This window comes from Propithecus coquereli, unplaced genomic scaffold, assembly GCF_000956105.1.
Source record: "Propithecus coquereli isolate 6110/MARCELLA unplaced genomic scaffold, Pcoq_1.0 Scaffold129, whole genome shotgun sequence".
Lineage (NCBI taxonomy): Eukaryota > Metazoa > Chordata > Mammalia > Primates > Indriidae > Propithecus > Propithecus coquereli.
In genome coordinates this window covers 1,483,526-1,489,943 of record NW_012137080.1, presented here as the reverse complement: position 1 = coordinate 1,489,943, position 6,418 = coordinate 1,483,526, and positions in this window count along the sequence as shown.

The following is a 6,418-nucleotide window of genomic DNA, read 5'->3' as shown; positions in this document are numbered from 1 at the left end:
AATCATTACCAGATTACTTATAATACGGTAATGATTTAAATTATATAGGAGAATGTGCCTAGGTTATAAGAGGATGTACACAGGTTTTATGTAAATACTATGCCATTTTATATAAGGGATTTGAGCATCTGTGGATTTGGTACCTGCAGGGGGTCCTGGAACCAATCTCCTTCAGATACTGAGAGACTACTGTATATATATTATATACATACTTGTTGAACTCATCACCATCATATATATGTATATTTTCCCTCCCTCTATTCTCCCAATATAGTTAAATTTTAATTTTGGGTGAGTTCACATTCAGTACTTATAGTATTATTACTATGTTTATCCTAATCATAAATGAGCAACTTTATCAAGTTGATTGTAAGGCTTTTCCCCTCATATTTTAACATCTCTGAAAACAGGATATGTCTTTCAGTTGCTGTGAGCCAGACAGCTCACAGCTGTAATATAGTTGTCATTGCATATGCACAAGTTTGATCATAACTATTGATAGTGTCACCACTTCAGTTAAGCTCATGCATGGTTGGCACCACACATGTTGAGTTTAACAGCCACGTAAAATATCTTCAAGAATAATGGGCATTAAAATAAGAAGTTATTGTATAAATAGGCAAAAAAAAATAGAGCATTAACGTATTAGTGGTAAATATTTGATATTGGAGGAATGATAGTAATTCAATACCTTTTTGCAAAGCATAACCAATGCTTTACGAAATCTAAGAAAAAAGATATCCACGAATAGATGTTGGTTAACGAGACTATAGAAAGGATTCCCTATTACAGCTAATGCAAATGAAGATAGGAAAATACATCAAATCCCTCAGTATAGATGGGAGAAATTTCAAAGCAACAAAAGACTGATGTGACTGACTCATACATAACACAGTACTAACATTTAGTCATTGTGTCACTATGTGATTGCTGAGATTTTTCTTACTTGGTGGTATTAAGACATACAATCTTGGTGCATTTATAATTGAGGGCATCTTAGAAGTCAACAAAATATGGAATTTAATATATTATGTTTATATTTACTGTTTTGAACATTTTGTTTTCCTGGGGCTATTATTTTTTCATTTGTGTTGTTTTCTAAATGCTGATTATAAACTCACCCAGAAATTGTTCTCTAAAAGTATAAATCTTCTCTGAAAGAAGGCAAGCTCAGGAATACTCCCAGATTCATCCGACTGTTCCAATCTGCGCCAGGTGCTCCATAGGTCCACTGCACACCTGATGTCCCAAGATCTTCCTTCACCACATCTGAAGATATTTTTTTCTCCCTATCATATGTGTCTGAGATGCCATGTCGTTACCCTAGATTTATTTCTTTGGTATGCCACATCCTCTAGTTCATTCCAGGAAAAGGAGCCATAGATGTCACATTTTTTGAGACCTTGCATGTCACAAAATATCTTTACTCTGAAGAATAGTTTTGCAGGAATAAAACTCCAGGTTGGAAATCACTTACCCTCAGAATTATTATTATTATTTTTTTTTGAGACAGAGTCTCGCTCTGTTGCCCGGGCTAGAGTGCCATGGCATCAGCCTAGCTCACAGCAACTTCAAACTCCTGGGCTAAAGCAATCTTTCTGCCTCAGCCTCCCTAGTAGCTGGGACTATAGGCACGCACCACCATGCCCGGCTAATTTTTTCTATATATTTTTAGTTGTCCAGATCATTTCTTTCTATTTTTTAGTAGAGACGGGGTCTCGCTCTTGCTCAGGCTGGTCTCGAACTCCTGACCTTGAGCGATCCACCTGCCTCGGCCTCCCAGAGTGCTAGGATTACAGGCGTGAGCCACCGCACCCTGCCTACCCTCAGAATTTTTTAAGACATTATTCCGCTGTCTTCTAACTTCCAGTGTTACTATTGCTAACTCAGACACCATTCTATGTCTGTGACTTAGTCCCTTCCCCCTCTCCCCTGAAAGCTTTACAATTTTCTCTTTCTGTCCAGCATGCAAAAATTCTATGGTTATATCTTGTAATGTCCATTATGCTAGGCTCTTGGTGGGCTCATTCAATTAGTAATGGGAAATTTCATGAATTGTTTCTCTGATGATTTCCACCCTGTTTTCTCTTTCTGGAACTCCTATTATTGAAAAATAGAAATACCTAGACTGATCCTCTAAATTTTTAAAATATTTTCTATTTTATATCCTTGTCAAATTGTTCTACTTTTTTGGAGATTTCTGCCATTTAATCTTCCCCCTTTACTTTTTCACTTCGGTGACCATATTGTTATATTCAAGGGTTTTTAAATATTCTCTGAATGTTCTTCTTTTATAGCATCATGTTCTTGTTTCATAGATATAATGACTCTCTTATATTTCTGACACTAGTTTTTTCCTCACAGTTTTCTTCTCTCCACATGTTCTTTATTTTCTCCAAATTTCTTTTTCTGTTGTTTGGTCCCTGTCTTTCCTGTTAGAGGCTTCCCTCATATGTAAGCTAATCTGCTTATATTTTAAAATGGAGAACTAAAGAGCTGATTGGAAGTTGTAAAGGAGTAAGTCTTCATGAGTAATGGACTTCACTGTCAGGTTATTTTACTTGGCCTTTTCATTCCTGGATCTTTTGCTATCAGTACTTGTAGGTCTGTGCTCTTGGACTAGTCTGATTCCTCAAAGAAGGGACTTCCAATCTTTTGCCTGGCATTTTGGGAGTCTGGAAAGGGAACGGAGGTGGGTTCTCCTTTTTTATGGTATAGACTTTTACCTGTTCATCCTGTTTTTAGGAGGTTATCCCTCCCCTCAACTGTGCTTGTGTCTCCCAGTCCAGAGATCCTGTGGTTCATCTCTCCAGGAAATAAACCTCTCTTTATGTTATGGTATGGAGGAACAGAGAAGGGAAGCCATTGCTCATCTACACAGCATAAGAATACTGACCTGGGCTTAACGGATTCTTTAAAAACCCCAGCAATAATTCTCTGTTTTCTGCCCCATCTACACCTTCACTTTCAAAGACCCCTCCTATTGCCAGTTCTTGAGCCTTTTGTGCTTTAGAGGCTGAAATCAGATTGCTTCTGTGTATTTTCCGTCACAAGCTTTCAGTTTTCACGATCTGGAATTTGTCCATTGCCTTTCAGCTTCCAACATTTTGTTGCTGTTGTCATCTCCCCAGATGTGCTCTTTGTCCTTGAGAATTTATGCCTTTAAAAACACCTTTACTTTCATTTTAGTATGGTTTTGGGCAAGAAGTTGTGATAATCACACATGTTCAATTCATCTACTCGAGTTGAAAAGCCCCCATTAAACTGTGACATAAATATAATGTGTCTCTTGGAATCACCCATGCAATGGAATTTGAAAGTGTTGGAAATAAGCTCCTATCATAAAAATTTGTGCAAACCACATCAGTGACACAGAAGTGTTCATATAAAAATGATGTTTATGTAAATGTTATTCTATATCTGCTCTAGTAACAGGAAAAGAAAGACATTTTCTGTAGATGCAACACAGCATTTGTTTATATTGGCTAGTGGCTGAGGAAGAAGTAAAAGTTTTTCCCCTTATGCATGTCTCCTAAGATTTAGTTCAAATTTTTCCATAACTAGATATAGCTGGTTTTCTGTCACTATCAAATGGAGAGAGCCCCTGAGAGAGAAACAGCAACCAAGGTGAAGAAGCTAAGTCTCAACAAGAAATCCAAGTGGAGCATGAGTTGGGTTTGGATCATCAGGGTGACCCGGGCCCCATGGGGTGCACATGCAGATCCCCTCCCCAGCAACCATGCCACCCTCCTGCTGCACAGCAGCCACAGGCCTTACAGGGCATGACTCCACTGGTATCTCCAAAGATGCAAGCAAGTCAAGGGAATCCCTTTGACTGACTGCCAACACATGCCATTCTACTGGCCACAGGAATTGGCACTAAGCTCAGATCACTTGTCTGATAATTGAAGGAGGGCATTCCTTCTCTTTGGGCACTTTCAAGAAAGCAAATAGCCCAGGTATTTTCATCGGACTCTAGGGCTGCAAAGAAAGGCAGCTTTCGTTTGGAGATAATTTGGGTGGTGGAGCAGAGAGGCAGGAAAAAATAAACAAATAAACAAAACAACTAGATTTTTGATCAACAAACCCAGAAGCCTGGTCTACTTCTGTAATTTCCAATATATGCATCAATAAACTTCTTTATTTTTAAAGTTAGGTTAAATTGGGTTTTTCTTTACTGATAAACCATATCACATGCCTATACTATCTACATTGTCTACCACCATTATACAGTTTATTGTGGGGGGAAAATGCCCCTGTGCTGGCCCACATTTACTCAATTTACTAAAAGAGTGTTAAACTGGGTCCGAAATTAAAATTGAAACCTTACTGATATAATGCATGTACCACATGAGCTTATTTGCAGTTCAGTGAACTCCTTAATTTCACCAGTTGTTTTATTAGATAAAATAACAAATATATTTGTATATCTTTTCCTGGAGACAGCATTTTCTTCTCTCTCAGTCCTTGCTTAATAGCAGCTCTGGTTGGGCATAACTTTTAAAAGCCATTTACTCCATCACCAAAATGAGAACTGTCAAATCATAATTATTAGAAAAAGAGGAATTATCATATTCTGAAAAAAATTTGATTTTAATTTAGAAAATAAACATCGATGAGGATTATTCCCCCTAGAGAATCACTTGAAAGCATTTTTGAACTTTACTGTCCTAAAGATTGATATATTATTGATTAAATAACACTAGGATAAAGCAGCTCAAAATATTGCTGTCTTAGTATCTGAATAATGCAGACATGGGTAGAAAATCAAACCCGATACCTGGGGAAAATTAATATACTTTGCAAATTTAATTATTTGATTGACTACCTTCAGTAATTTAGATAATTGTCGATTTTTCCTTTTATTTTGTGCAGTGTAATAATTTTCCTAACAAAATAAGAAACATAACAAGTATAAACACAGAAAGCAATAATTCTAAGAGCACAGTCCTTAATATCCTTCTCTCCTCTATCCACGCTCACCGTCTTGGTCATCCTATCCAGGCTCCTGGCTTTAAATACCATCAGCACACCAACGATGACCAATTTTAAAGCTCTCACCCTGACCTCTCTCTAGTCTCAAGACTTCTATATCCAGCTACCTTTATGACATCTCTATCTGGATGTCTAACAGACAGCTCAAACTCATCATGTCCAAAACTGAACTGTTGACCTTCTCCCTCGAAATCCGCTCTACCCTATGTCAGTGTATAACAACTTTTTTCCAGTTGCTCGGGATAAAAACATTGAGTCATCCTTGACTCATCTCTTTCTCTCAAGCTCCACATCGAATTTATCAGTAAATCCTTCCTGCTGGCTCTACCATCAAAACAAATCCAGAATCTAAATCACTTCTCTCCCTCACCAATTCTACCAGCCTGTGCTGAGTCACTCTCCTCTGTTGCTTGGATTGTTGCAATGGGTCCCAGTGGAGACCCTGCTCCCACCCGCAATATTGTCCCCCTACATGATTGATCTTTTTAAATGTTAAGTCAGATCATGTCACTCTTCTGCTCAAAGTCATCCAGTGGCTTCCTGCTTTATTTAGCACGAAAACCAAAGCCTTCATAGTGACCTCCATGAATTCATCCTCTGCTTCCTCTCTGACTTCATATCCTTCTCCTCTTTCCCCCTTGCTTACGTAGCTCCAGCCACACTCCAAACATCCTCTCGCTTTACCTCTTTCCTCTCTGTTCTCTTCCACTTTAATTCCGGGTGCCATGAGGTCCTATTTGAGTGAAACCTACACTGGGGATTCTCTTTAAAATCACAAACCCTCTTTTCTGCAGCCACCTGTTTCAGTTTCCCACTATGCTGCTCTATTTTTCTACTTTTCCTTGGCAATGATTACTTTCTAACATTTTCTGCACTTTATTGATCTATATTTATTGTCTCTCTTTCCCACCAGAAGGTGAACACCATGAGTTCAGGGGTCTTGGTTTACTCACTGGTATACCCCCAGCCCCTAGATCAGTACCTAGAACACAGTGAACAATCAGTACACATTGGCAGAGTAAATGGGAAAGGCAGACCCCCTTTATATGCCTTATTTGTTGATGACAAAAACAGAAGACTTCCAAGACTAAAATTAGACCTTTTTTACTTTTATAAAGGGATTTATAATTTGCATTATTTATTTTCTATTGGATAGAAACTTGAATTTTTTTTGAAAATACATACTGATGTATGTAATACCTAGCACTAACAGAAAAACGCTAATAAATAAGCTTTAACATCTTATGCGCTCACACGTAACACATGTCTCCAGAGTTCAAAGCTTGCCTAACACACCTCTCTCTTTGCCCCCACTTGGGGTGGTCCAGACAGACACATTGGCTCTATCCACGGCTGGGTCTTCTTTTCAGATAAATAATTATTTTTCCTCTACTTTTTATACTAAAAATTTCAAAGCTAGAAA